Below are 15,253 nucleotides of genomic sequence, written 5' to 3' on the forward strand. Positions count from 1 at the left end.
ATCACTGATGGGAATGAAGGAAGAAAAGGGAATCTTATGATACCATCTGATTTGACAGAATGAGATCTAATTTCTGGATTATTTTGAAAACTAAATTAGTGTTGTTTGCCCCTTAACCTAGCACTATCCTGCATATGTCTAACAGTGCGGCAGCCCTTGGTATTACTGGCACAGGTCTGTTGCCTTTGGCTCACTATTACCATTTCTATTTTAGAGTTAAATCTAACTGAAGGAGTAACATGTTCAAATATTCTTCAATGTATTATTTATTGTTCTTTTGGCTTTTCCCGGTTAGGGTGCGCCACAGCGGAACTCCGGTCCACTAATGATTGGCAGTAGATTTTTTTTTATGGTGCCGAGTTGCCAGCCCGATGCCCAACCTTCAACGAAGGCCCACCCATTCTATGCATGTCTTTCGAATGCCAACCAACCACGGGGAGGACATGCAGACTCCACACAGAAGGCACTTCAGCCGAAAATCGAATGGGAGAACCTTTGCTGTGAGGCAACAACACTACCACTGCAACACCCCGCATCTGAAATTTGATCATCAGGTGAAATATGCCATTGACAGCATTAACCAAAACTGTGCCATTCTATATAAGGCCAAGATTTTCTGCACTGATATTACCAGACTGGCTACAATAAACTCAATTCTTCTGCCATCACTTTAGTGTTCAGCTCCTTCAGTGACTATGGTGATACTCTGCCTACAGCATAAACTAAAAGTTACATTATTTATTTATTTTTGCATCTCTTTTTGGTTTCCTTCACCTGATTACCACGTACTCCCAATGCCTCTTCACATCCACCACTTCTCCCAAACCCACCTCAGCCACCCCAGATTAACTCTGACCCATGGTCAGCACCGGAGAGGATATTGAGGCACCAAGGACAGCATCACATTACTACTAAGGAGTATTTTCCCATAATTCTCACTCCCTGCACCAGCTAAGGAACACCCTGTGCATGGGGCATACAATGGGTGTCAGTGTCGGACCAATACTGCCTCATCCACCTATAAGCAGCATTGTACAGCTATTTCCAAGAATCTATCAGGCAAATCAAATCACACAAACGTGCCACAAGCATGTAACAAAGATTGTTGGTTATTTGTAACACAAAAATGCATTGCTTCAAGATTGCTGTTCGGTACTGACAAACTCTGGAACAAACTCACTTACAGTCTCAGGTATACCTGTAAAACAAATGTCTTTAAGGCTTCAGTAAGTAAAAAATGCCCACAACATAAACTATAATTATGGCCTTGTTTAGTGTATCCAATCCTTTCAAAATGTCACCAATTGTCTGTATTTGTGAATTCCTTCTTTTAGTCTTTGCATACTATTTTTTTTAATATAATAGCTTATGAAGAACTTTTCGTTTAACAACTTTTAAATTAATTCAAAACAAAATCTGAATAAACTTGTAATTTACTAACTATATATATGGTGTAGGAATGTGTATAAATATATATATATATATATATATATATATATATATATATATATATATTTACTATTTACACTAATTGGCTGTTTATAATATTAAATCAACAATAGTTAATCATAAAATCATGAAGCCGTAACTTTTCAGAAAAGATCACAGAGTTGTCCTGATACATTTCTAGTAATAAAGATATATTTGTCCAGAACTTGTAAACCTCCGTAGCTTTCCTTCTTTTTATTTTGATTTAGTTTCATTACTGCAAATAGCTGATGATTTTTCCTTCCCAGTTTCATCTCAATTCTACAGGTTTCCCCACAGCCCTGTAAATTCAGACCTCTGTGATATATGTTTTGTTTTTTGATTAGGCAATGTATCCTAGAATGTTTATGTACAGTATTTCATTGGAAAAGTTAATTTTTGTATGCAATCTGCTTCATAGTTTGTTCTTGTAATTGCATGTATCTCATGTCTGCTCATTCATCATGTGCACTGTGGACTTTTATTTTATTTTATTTTTATTAATTTATTTTGTTTTTGGTTACCTGGTTTGCATGATTGGGTTCAGTCAAACCCTGGGAGAAAAGCATCAACATATTACCAATGTTTTTATCAGGCATTCAGTGATATACATGAACAGGCATTAAGTAATATTTCCTAATTAGATTACATTAATATGGAATTAGAGGCAGCTGTAAGAGTATAAAAGATAGTTATGCATTAACAGATGTTGAACATTGAGCATTTAAAGAGGTGCACTAGTGGGTTTGTCAAACAGATAACAGATCATGTGAACAGTGAGCAGAAATTCAAAGAAATGGAAGCGAATGAAGGAACTCGGTAATGCAGAGAATATTAATGGGTACTCACGTATTATCACAACCAGATTGGGTAGTCGTCCTACTTCCTAATGTTATGCCGAAAGTCATTTATCCTGCATTGGCAAGGGTCATTTAAAGTCCAACTCACTTTCCTATCACCTCGGTTCTGCAACAGGAACAGGAATACTGGCCCAATTCCTCCTTCCGGCTTGAGTCCTTTACTGCCGTAACTGAGGCTAACAGTTGGTTAAGACATACAGTTCCAGCATGCCTGTAATAGCGGGCCATCAGCCTTTTCATTTTTGTGTTTGTTTACATCTGCATTTTTAAAGGTTGCATGTTGATGTGACTTTATGTAGGGCTGAACCTTCCATGCTTTCATGTGTTTTTTTTTTTTGTTGGGGGGGATGGTTTACAGTACTGTGATCCTACCTATGAGTCTTCGGAAAAAGAAAGGGAAGAATCCCCGTGTTGTAATATGCATTGCAATGACTTGTGTATTGGGGTTAATTGTTTTTTCGACAAGAATCGTCAGTAAGACTAAACTCGATCCTAACTATTTTTGACTGTGAGAGAGTCTGTGCTTGGTAATGTAAAAGTGCTGCTTGTTCTCATCTGCCCTGTTCATTTCATTTTGTATGGAGGTGCTGCGGCAAAAGATGGACCCGGGTAGTCAAATTAGATCCAATTTCCTGTTCCTCTGTCACAGACAAGGTGAAACATTACTGATTTGCAGTCCACACACCCCTTTTCACTGCACAAAACCCTTGTTTCGCGATAACATCAGGAGTTATGCCTAGTCCCCAATCTGGTTGCGATAATACGTAAGTACCTATTAATGTTATAGTTAAGAGGTGATACATTAAGTAGTTTCAGGAAAGATTAAGGGCAGGATTCACGAAGGCTTGCACGGAGTCTAAGAGTAGTGTAAGACTCCATGCAGCCTTCGCGATCCAGGAACAGCCCAAAGTCCGTGTAAGAGACAAGCTAAAGCGTCTCTTACACGGAGTGGGCGTGGATAAGCTAATCACCTCACTTGCAGCCAAATAGCATGCAAATGAGGATGATTAGCGATCCAGGAAGCCCAGAACAGCCCGTGTAAGAGCCGTTTTAGCTGCAGAAATGTACTCAGTTGACAACTGAGTACGTTTCTGCAAAAATCGCAATGGAGCCATGTCAGCTCCAAATAAAGGGTGCATATGTGTCAGGCAGCATGCCAATGGCCAAATATGTGGCCATTGGCAAGGTAACCTGATGCAAAAGTAATAAAAATATATATATATTTTTTCGGCGATCGATGATGTTTAAACCCAGTGCAGCCCAGCGCAAACGGGCTGCGCTGTATAAAACATAAAAACGAAGGTTTTAAACCCACAAATGTGGGTTTTATGCAATACATGGAATGTCAATGCAGGGACCAGCAGACTAAAACCAACATGGCCACCGTGTATTGGTTGCTAAGGGGGGAAGCTGAGTCTAAGAGATGTAACTAAGCATTAGTAGGCAATCTGATGCAAATGAGTGTTAGGATACTGAATTCCACTGTCACATAGCAAATGAGCACAGTCTGAGTAGTGTAAGAGTTACAGAAGGGGAGGAACAGAGTAGGAGATAGGTGACATCACAGGGGGGAATGGTAGAAAGAAATGCAGTTCATTGGAGGTCAGAGTTACATGACAGATGTCAGACAGATATCATGGAAAGAGGTGTGCCACTAGATAAGCCTGAGAAAGTCAAGAAATGGAAGGTGTACACTGTTGCCTACACCAAAGTTTCTTGCTGGGCGTGCATGCGCACGTGTGCACGCCATGAAGTGTGAGTAAGATAGTGTGCACGCGTGTAAGGCAGACTGAGCATGTGGGAGCGTGTTTAGAGATGTTTAACACTGTTTGCGTGGGTGTGCACGCGTTTTAACCCGAATAAGCAGATTCAGAACCGTATAAGCATGTGTGCGCGCATGTAAGCCACTGTGAGCATGTTTCTGCTGGTTTGCACACGGCTCCTCCCTGAGGAAACAGAGAGGAAAAAGGAAGCAACAGATCTAGTAGGAAGCTAGCAGGGAATACTGCTGGAGCTAGCAGGAGAAAACAATTAGAAGCAGGCAGTTACACAGGCAGAATAGTAGCCCAGCCCAGCACTTAAAACTCTGCAAACAGCAGTGCAGGATGTTTCTCTCAAGAGGCACTGCAAGACAGGAGAAAGTTATTAGAAGTGAAAACTGAAAAAGCTTCACTCAGAGCAGAAATGTTAGGGGCTGCCATAGCTGTCATAATGAGACATAGGCGACTTGCTGAGGGTGGTGACAATGCAGATGGTGCCAGACAACCCACAGTGAGGAGACGGAGAAGAGTGTACAGGCCCAGGGTCACCTACCACGGGTTACATGAGCTGGAGATAGTAGAGCGCTATAGAGTGGACAGAGACCTCCTGCAGCAAATAGTGGAGCTGTGCAGGCCAAGCATCACACACAGAACCAACAGAGGGGAACCCATCCCAGTGGAAACCAAGGTATGTGTTGGCCTAAGAATACTAGCAACATGTACCTTCCAGAGACCAACTGGTGATATGATGGGGATATCACAGGCATCAGCCTCCAGGGTACTGCACCAGTTCCTGGATGCCATGTCAGCACATGTCTGTGATCATGTATATTTCCCCAATGCCCGTGAGGTATTGGCCAGCAATATGCGCCTCTTCCAGCAAATAGCGGAATACCCTGAGGTAGTGGGTGCAATAGACTGCACGCACATACGTATCAAAGCACCAGCTGGTGAGCGGGGTAGGGCATACATCAACCACAAGGGCTTCCCCTCCATCAACTGCCAGGTTGTGTGTGATGCCCAGGGCATAATAATGAATGTGTGTGCTGGCTGTCCTGGGAGCTACCATGATTCCCACATCTGGCATTTGACGCAGCTGTACCAGACATTTGCCAATGGGGACATCCCGCACGGACACCTTGTGGGGGATGCAGGTTATGCACTGGAGCCGTGGCTGATGACACCCATGAGAAACGCACACACACCTGAATAGGAACACCATAATGAGGCACACGCACAAACACGTAATGTAATAGAGCATGTGTTTGGGCTGCTCAAGCCACGGTTCCGGTGTCTGGACACATCTGGTGGAAGCTTGCAGTACACACCAACTACATGTACCCAAATTGTCATGGTATGTGCTATGCTACATAATATGATCTTGCGAAAACAGCTGCAGCAGGACCATCATAGGGCCGGGCCAAACAGCCCCCCACCATTGCCAAGGCCATCACAGGCAGAGCGTGACTCGTAGGAGGAACAACCTGAGCCTGCCCCAGTAGGCAGAAGGAGGTGTGCCCAGTATGCCCTAGCCTTGGCAAAGAGGCAACTCATAGCACATGCACTGGCTCAGTAGGAACCCTGGGAATGATACCCCTCTCTCACTCACTCATATAATAACAGGGATGCCTAAAATGACATGACCTGGTCACAAACATGTACAGGGAAGTGTAATATGTGCATCCGACAGAGGCAACCCTGCAGCACCACCTGAGGCATGAATGCCATGTGTTAAGTAATGTAACACCATGTACTATATGCACACCTGAGGACCCTGACTAACATCCTACCCTCACCAAGCATCATGCCACAATATGACAATGAGATGATCAAGTGCAATAATTGACTGAAGTATCATAGTTAGTCAAAGAGGATCCAATGTGTGCCAGTCTGGGATGACATGCTGAGCATGACATGATGCTCCACCTGCTAGGACTGGCGTGCACCTATCAGTACAGGCCGTATGGATACTGGCAAAGGCTGTTGTTACCCACAGTGTGCCCTGAATAGGTAAGGCTCAAAACACAAACCTATCTCCATAGGTATCAGAAGGGATAAGAATAAGATAAGGGATAAGTCGAAACAGCAAGATGCATGCAGTCTAAACTCACCCAGTATGGAGAATGTTGATATCTGTGCTGTAACAGAAAACTGAGTCAAGGCTCACAACAGCACCCTAACACTACCAGGTTACACCTCATACTGTGCTGTACAGCCTCAAAACATGGAACAAGCTACAAAAGGAGGGTGACTAGCAAGAATTGTCAAGGAAAACCACACCCCATGTTGGTACCACAACAAGAAGCAGCATGGACTAGCCATGGTCAAGTAACAGTGGCTAAAACTGCCCCCCAGTTTATAGCCTGCTACAGACTACTGTCCCAACACCAGGAACTGCACCTGGCCTATGCTGGAATACATGAATATATAAAGTCCTCCAAACCACATTATATTGGGTGACTGAAAATACCCAGACATAGACTGGGAGCATTATACTAGCTCCAACAGTGTAGGACAAAAGTTCATAAAATCCATAAACCAAAAGGCCCAGGAACAACGTACCACTCCCACAAGAGGGGTAAGCATGCCGGATGTGATAATCAGCAACATGGGTACTGGATGGCATGATGAGAAGTGTACCCCTCACTGGTAAAACCAGACCATAGAGTAATCACACTGGATATACACATCCTGACCACAGTCCCTGGCCAGAAAACCACAGTGAAAAACATGTGTAAAGCAATATTTGCACTCCTCCAAACTGATGCGGAATCCATTAAAGGTCCTGTGCAGGTGCAAAATATGGGCCACACCGCAGAACCTGTAATACAGCCATTCCATGAACACTGCCAGGAATGCTTGGATTATGCAATCCTAAATTAAAACAAGACACAATGCCATACACGCAGGCATCTGGCATGGTGGACACCAGCCATAACCAAACCATGCAAGAGAATGAGGAAGCTACTACATGATAGAGCAAACATAAACAATGAAGTAATCACTGATCAGTAGTATGGCAATAAAATATGTCCACACATATAATCCACTAAGGCCAGCCACAACAAGTTGAATCTGTGAATCCTGAGGCAATGTTACACCTGCCCCAAGTACACAGACAACCCCAACTCCACACAAGAAATACAAATATATGTGAGAGATGCAACCATCTATCCAAACTGGAGGCTGAGCTCCCTCAACTCAGTACTCCCAAAACTAGTCAGGAGGAGAAGGTAACCACACACACCACAAACACAGTCCCACATAGACCTATCACAACTGCAAACCAAAGACATAAACACAGAAACACATTCCCGGAGGCACAAATTACAAACACAGCACACCAACAGAGGCCTCTAAAGCAGACACCCAATCAAACAACCTCCAAACATAGCACATGCAACACATAGTACACAAAGCTGGTGTGCCAAACAGTCACAGGCCAGAAGGAGAAACAACATGCCTTATACAGTTGTAATAGGTGACTCCATAGTCAGACACACTGCTGTCCCGTACACCAGACTGAACAAGGGAAAGGTACAGTAAGCTGCCTGTAGGCTGCCACAATACGCCACATAGAAGTATGCAGGTCACTCCAAAGCAAGTAGAAATATGATGCAGTCATAGTCCATGCTGGTGTGAATGACCTGAGATGTACCTCCCTAGACTACATGAAAAGAGACATAGATGAGCTCTCTGATTATGTAGTCCAGGCCTGTATGACACTCACTGTTTGCAGCATCCTACCCTTACCAAGAATAATGCCACAGTACAAACACGGAATGATCAGTCATAGCAAGTGGCACACTTACTGGTGTCATTCCAAGGGGATCCAATGTCTGTCTGCTTGGGATGTCATGCTTGACAAGCCACACAGCTGTTCCTGGGATGGCTTGCACCTGTTACCCCTGGGCGTCTGGATATTGGATAAGGCATTTGCCACCTCCATAGAGCCTTTTGTAGGCAAGGCTGCAAAGACTAACCCACCACCCTAGAAAACATAAGTGGAAAGAAACATAAGGGCAATGCTGACCAATGCCAGATGTGTAAACCCCAATATGCATGCTCCCAAGGCCATCCCCAGTATGGAGAACATCGATGTCTGTGCAGTGACAGAAACCTGCTGCAAGCCTCCTGACAGCACACCAGCACTACCAAGTTATACCACATATCATGTGTTAGGGCCCCAAAACCTGGAACAAAACATAAAAGGAGGGTGAGTATCCATATTCAGCACAGACACCCATACGTCCAGGTAACTGACAATGCACAAGGCATTGGAGTCCACCCATGTGCAACTAACTGTAGGTAAGACTGCTGTACAGTCTGTAGCATGCTACAGACCACACTCTCACACACAGGAACCCCACCCAGCCATCCTGACGACACTGGACAGTATGAATGTCCCACCAAATACCAAACAAGGTACCACAAATTACCACATAGGTGGTAAACCATTATGCATGGAAGGAGTAATCAGGGACCTAGGGACACAAGTGGACAGTAACCTGTTATGTGACACTCACATTGCCAATGTGGCTAGGATGACTGTCTACATTTGACACTGTATCAGGAAAGGATTCACATCTACGTCAACAGAGGTCATTGTGCCCCTATACTGTTCTCTTATCACACCCATAATCTAGTACAATGCCTCATATGGGATGTACCTTACCTGACACCTGTAGCAGTTAGAAAGACCTCAAAGGTACCTCACCAAGAGGATAAAGGGTCTCAAATATATGTCATATGCTGCCTGGCTGTAGACACCCCAGCTGAATGCAGTCACATACTGCCTACACAGAGGCATTGCATGCCTGTTGTAGAAGGCCATGCCCAACACAGGAGTAATGGACATGCTCCACCCCAGAAAACTCAAAGCCATCGGAGCTGTGAGAGTGAGAGATGTCAACCTCAACAAATAATGAAATCGGATGTGCTGGAAGGGACAGATACATAATCCAGAGGCTCCCCACACCCTGGACCAGAATCCCACTCCATGTTAGGCAGAGCCCCTCACTGACACTCTTCAACAGGAATCTTGCCAAGTGGATGGATGATTGTAGCGTTACACTGGTGGTCTTCACTGTGTCATGCCCAGACAGAGGCACAGAAAAGCAAATCATAAATGGCCATAATATTCACATAGCAAGGGGTGGCAAAAGCCACACACACTCTGGCTAGGCTAACAAATGCCCTAGGGTGGATAGCCTAGTATGAACCTATGAACCTATGAAGATACAAATTGTACAGGACACTAAGGATAATCTCAAGGCTTTCACAACTGATGGTAGGAACCGTGTTGGGAATTCACAGATATGCTCTGAATCACACAAATATCACAAACAACATACCAAACACACACACATATTGCCAACATACATCCTGACAGGTGCAGTGCAACCCCCCCCCCACAGAATGCAGAATATCTATCCCAGCAGACTGCTGGCCCCCTGACATTGCAGATGCTGAGGTAACAGCCAGCATCTACAAAGCAAAACACACAGCAGCAATGGTATGAGATGGTGTCCTGGGCTGACTCCAAGATGAATGGAATGCCAAATCACACTACTGCTCAATGTCAGCCGTACCACAGAATATGTACCCAAAGAGCAGTGTACAACAACAGTGGTCCTTCTCAACAAAGGTGTTGCCTGAATGGATACTGAAAACTACTACCCCAGAATCCTGAGAAGCTTGGTCTGCACAGCTATGGAAAGGATCAGCATGTACCGCAGACATAAAGATATTGGGGACCTACTGACACCGGACCCTACCCAGTGTGGCTTTCTTAAGTGCAGATCCTGCCCCTAAACATGTTTGACTCAATTGAAACAATCATTAAGATCATTGATGAGGGCAATGTGGTCCACACAGCGTAGCTGGACCTTGCAAAGGCTTCTATACAATACCCTACGTGTTCATTATAGATAAGCTCACCAGCTTAAATATAAACCCCTATGTCAGTAGAGGGGTTGCAAACCAGACCAAGGACAGAACAGACATGGTCAGACATGCTGCAGCCATGTCAGACTACAAACCAGATATAACTGGCATCCCACAAGGCTTGGTCCTGGGATGTCCCTCGTCTGGTATATATGTCCCATAGGTACAGGCAAACAGGGAAGGACTGTGTCTGAACATGTTTGCAGAGGACTACAAACTGCTCACCATATATGATCCACCAGCTGACACAAGCATCCCACAAATGGGCCACATAGAAACAGACAACTGGTGCCATAGCCATGTCAGCAAGCTAATTGCAGAAAAGTGTATAGTCAACCCCCGTGGATATACAGTAAGTGCCCACCAATTACCACATAGGTGTTAACCCATTACGTAGTTAACATGTAATGAGTGACCTGGGGACACAAGGTGATAGATATCCTGCATTGGACAAACATGTGCTGTAGTGTTTACAGAAACATACTATATACCCACCTAATCATGAAGGTTGTCAGATCTAGATAAGGGGAGGTCATTGTGGCTCTGCAGTCATCCTTCATCAGCGGTACAATTGACTACAATAGCCCCTGTGGGATGTACCTCAGCAGACACCTCCATCAACCGTAAAGTCCCCAACAGTACCTCACCAGGAGTATCAAAGAGCTTGCACAGATGCCATGTGTTGCCTGTGTTGCTGGTATCAATAAACATGCTGCACCTTGTACAATCTGAATGGCAGTGAGCTATGCACATGAGAGACCTGAACCCCAGCACTGACTTACATAGGACAAGCTGTACTGCATGAACCATAACACAGAAGCCACCCCCACCCATGAGTGAACTCCCAGTACAGGCTACCCATAGAGTCACTTATCAATTTTCCTCAATAGGAATCTTGATGAGTGGATGGGAGATGGTAGCTTTATCCTGGGTATCACTGTCATGTCACAGGTAGACAGAGGCACAGTATACTAACCATGACATATGTCATGGCAAACTCCACTTACAATGTGTGTTGAAGGACAAACACACTCTCCAACTAGCATTAGACATGGACTAGGGCACATCGCTAGTGTTTGCAAATGTACACCTATGTTGTGGAATACACTACCAATGTTGGACAAGCCTGGTTTAAGTAGTTCATATCTGAACAGAATGCAACATGGTCAGATGTACACAACTGGCCCCTAACCAGGCTGTTGTGCTCACTATGGAAATGTAAAGCAGTGATAGGACTAAAGCCCAGGATACTGTCCACCACAGTCAAAGTACTGAACCAGTACACTATACAGTACTACAGTGTTAGGTCAGTGTGAAAGGATATTGACAACTGTATGCAAAGTATCCCATGCAAACAGTGCAGGCACAGTATAATCCTGTTGTGTTCACACACAAAGCAGTTGTACAGTAACTACACAACATGACACACAACATACAACCATAAACAGGTGATATTTGTTGAAGTTCACACTCATCCACAAATGTGGTGGGCTGCAGAGTTCAACATATGGAATGCTCACACTGGGCATGCTCACACACTTTGATAAATGAGACATATGTCAGACAACATGCCATGGGAAGGCTGAACTGGGCATGCTCACACACTTAGGCCAAATCTCAGTTTAGCAGTTGGCCGCACATATCTGGTATTTTTACGTGTTATTCCAGGATCCAACCACATTACAGCAGTCTGCCCAGTGCACACAGTTAAATGACTACAGAGACATACGTGATATAGTGGATCCCTCCCATATGCAAACATCTTCCACAGATGCACAAGTTGTTCATACAAACAGGGAATGCTATGGCAATAAAGATGTGCAAACAGTCTATCAGCAACAAATAATGTGCATTTGACAATTAAACATATGGGTGTAGAGGTCAACACTAGGCTGTTTGCCCTAGGGAATGACAGCTTAGCCAGAGTGTGCTTGGCGTCTGCCTCCCCACAGGATGGACATTCCCCTTTCTAAACACCGATGATGTTAGCACCCTATAAGTACAGCAGGAGAAAAAGAACCTCCAAATAATACGAATAGCGCGCTCCGCTAATGCGTCTGTCACAATTATCATAACATAGTTAGGTAGGGGTTTGAATCCTGCAAATGCTCAGTGTGTGGGGGGGTGTGTGTGAGTGGGGTTGTTGTGTGTGTAAGTCTGCGGGAGAGAAATGTCCCATTCGGCAACTGGAAAAACACACTACAGGATGCACATTCCCCTTTCTAAACACAGATGATGTCAGCACTCTATAAGTATAGCAGGAGAAGGTAATCCTCCCAGTAATGTGAATAGCGTGCTCTGCTAATGCGTCCATCTCAAGTGTCATAACATAGTTAGGTATGAGTTTGAATACTACAAATGGCAAGTATGTGCGTTTGGTTAAGGAGGGTTAGTGTGTGTGAGGGAAATGTCCCTTTTGGCAACTAGAGAACAGACTACAGGATGCACCTTCCCCTTTCTAAACACAGATGATGTCAGCAATCTATAAGTATAGCAGGAGAAAAGAAGCTTTCCCGTAATGCAAATAGCGCGCTCTGCTAATGCGTCCGTCTCAAGCGCCATAACATAGTTAGGTAGGGGTTTGAATCCTGCAAATGTGTGTGTTTGGCTGAGGGACATTTGTGTGTGAGGAAAATGTCCCTTTTGGCAACTAGGAGAACAGACTACAGGATGCACATTTCCCTTTCTAAACACTGATGATGTCAGCACCCTATCAGTACAGCAAGAGAAGGGAAACCTCCCCGTAATGTGAATAGCACACTCTGCTAATGCATCCGTCTCGAGTGTCATAACAGAGTCAGATAGGGTTTTGAATCCTGCAAATGGCAAATGTATGTCTTTGGCTGAGGGGGGTTAGTGTGTGTGAGGAAAATGTCCCTTTTGGCAACTAGGAGAACAGACTACAGGATGCACATTCCCCTTTCTAAACACTGATGATGTCAGCACTCTATAAGTATAGCAGGAGAAGAAAAACCTCCCAGTCATGGGAATAGCGCGCTCCGCTAATGCGTCCATCTTAAGCATTATAACATAGTCAAGTAGGAGTTTGAATCCGGCAAGTGTGTGCGTTTGGCTGAGGGGGATTTGTGTGTGTGAGGAAAATGTCCCTTTTGACAACTAGGTGAACAGACTACAGGATGCACATTTCCCTTTCTAAACACTGATGATGTCAGCACCATACAAGTACAGCAAGAGAAGGGAAACCTCCCAGTAATGCAAATAGCACACTCTGCATATGCATCCATCTTGAGTGTCATAACATAGTCAGATAGGGGTTTGAATCCTGCAAATGGCAAGTGTGTGTTTTTGACTGAGGGGGGTTAGTGTGTGTGAGGAAAATGTCCCTTTTGGCAATTAGGTGAACAGACTACAGGATGCACATTTCCCTTTCTAAACACTGTTCAGCTGAAGGCCATGGCTCTGGCACAAGTTGTCTGTTTCTATGATGCCCCTTTGGAAGATGCTTGTGTCGGCTGGAGAGTCGATTATGGTGGCCAGTTCGCAGTCATCTGCATATTTGGTCAGCCACAGTCCGTCCATGTTGGTCTGTACCTCCGATAAATATATACCAAACAAGAGAGGTCCCAGGACTGAGCCTTGTGGGACACAACTCGTAACTGGTTTGGAGTCTGGCATGGCTCCAGCAATTCTAACCATGTGGGTTCTGTCCTTGAGCCAGTGTGCAATCCATCTAGTGACATAGGGGCTTATATTTAAGCTTGTGAGCTTCTCTAGAATGCCCAAGTGGGGTATTGTTGTGAAGGCTTTTACGAGGTCCAGGTAGGCTGTGTGAACCACCTTCCCCTTGTCAATGGCCTTGGTGACTGTTTCAAAGAAATCAACCAGGTTTGAACCAGGTTAAACCTGGTAGTGCTGGTGTGCTCTCAGTAGCACTGAACCAGGCATCTGTTACTGCACAGATATCGATGTTCTCCATGCCAAGGAGAGTTTCGGGTGCATGCATCTGGAGGTTTAGACTTCTGGCATTGGGTAACATTACTCTTAGTTTCTTATCCCTTGTGATATCTATGAAGGTGGGTTTGTCATTTGAGCCTTGCCTAACATAGGCACTATGGGGGTAGCAAGAGCCTTTGCCAATATCTGAAAGCCCAGGGGTGACAGGTGCAGGCCATCCCTAGCGAAGCAGGTAGTTCAACAGAAGATGAATATGTGAAGGTGTAGTGCCTGTGATTAGTTAGCAGTAGCATATATGACTGCTCACATGGACACATGTCAGGAAAGTCATATGCACTGTGTCACAGGCAATGTACATGTGAACAGGACAAACAGTGACATCCTGTCAAGTGAGACATGGACATACATATAGTAAGCAATGCAGATGGCACTAGGAGTCCACAGAAGCTCTATAACTATGCATTGCAGGTGTGATCAGTATTCCAGGGTAATTGCAAGCAAACATGCATGCAAACAAAGCTACAGTAAACAGGGCTGCATGTAGTCCATTGTACAACAAACAAGCTGTACCACTTCCAGTAGGTAACACTGCAAATATGCAGGCACTATGCACATGTACATGGAAATACATGGGTCAGATGGCTAGGGTCCAGACTCAGCACACACAAGTGTACAGACCATGTACTGTCAGGATGTACAATAACTGGATGGAAACCCATGTGCTCATACCTGCAGTAATACACATGTCAAATAACAGACACTGAACCTTCACTCAGTGGTTCCATACTTAGTAGGATGCATGCTACCTGGCCTGCCACCACAGTATCCCTGACATATATGGGGACTCTCCCTCCTGTGACAGTTAGTTTTGTGTGTTGGGGCTGTCTAGCATGGTATGAGATGTGAGCTTGCAGTGCTAGGGTGCTCCTGTGTGTCCTGTACCAGTCGTGTAGTACAGCACACATATCAACATCCTCAAACATCTGCATTGCAGAGTCCAGTGTGGGCAACATGCCACTTACAGTTTACATGTCCATCATTGCGTATTACTACATTCATTACCTTATCCCCTGTGCTACCTATGTATGTAGCCTTCTGTTGACATCATTACCACCAGTATGCCAACATGTGCAGATGATACACTATGGTACTTACCATGGGTGTAGACAACAGTACATGACAATCACACACTTACTGCATCAGGCATGCTGTGATATACCCACAATTAATTCAGCACACAGTACTGTTAACAACATAATACTATTACTACACATCTATGTGGTCACCCTGTGCATCAGCAACATG

The sequence above is a fragment of the Protopterus annectens genome, chromosome 11.part0 (assembly GCF_019279795.1).
Source record: "Protopterus annectens isolate FY-2018-M chromosome 11.part0, PAN1.0, whole genome shotgun sequence".
Taxonomy (NCBI): domain Eukaryota; kingdom Metazoa; phylum Chordata; order Ceratodontiformes; family Protopteridae; genus Protopterus; species Protopterus annectens.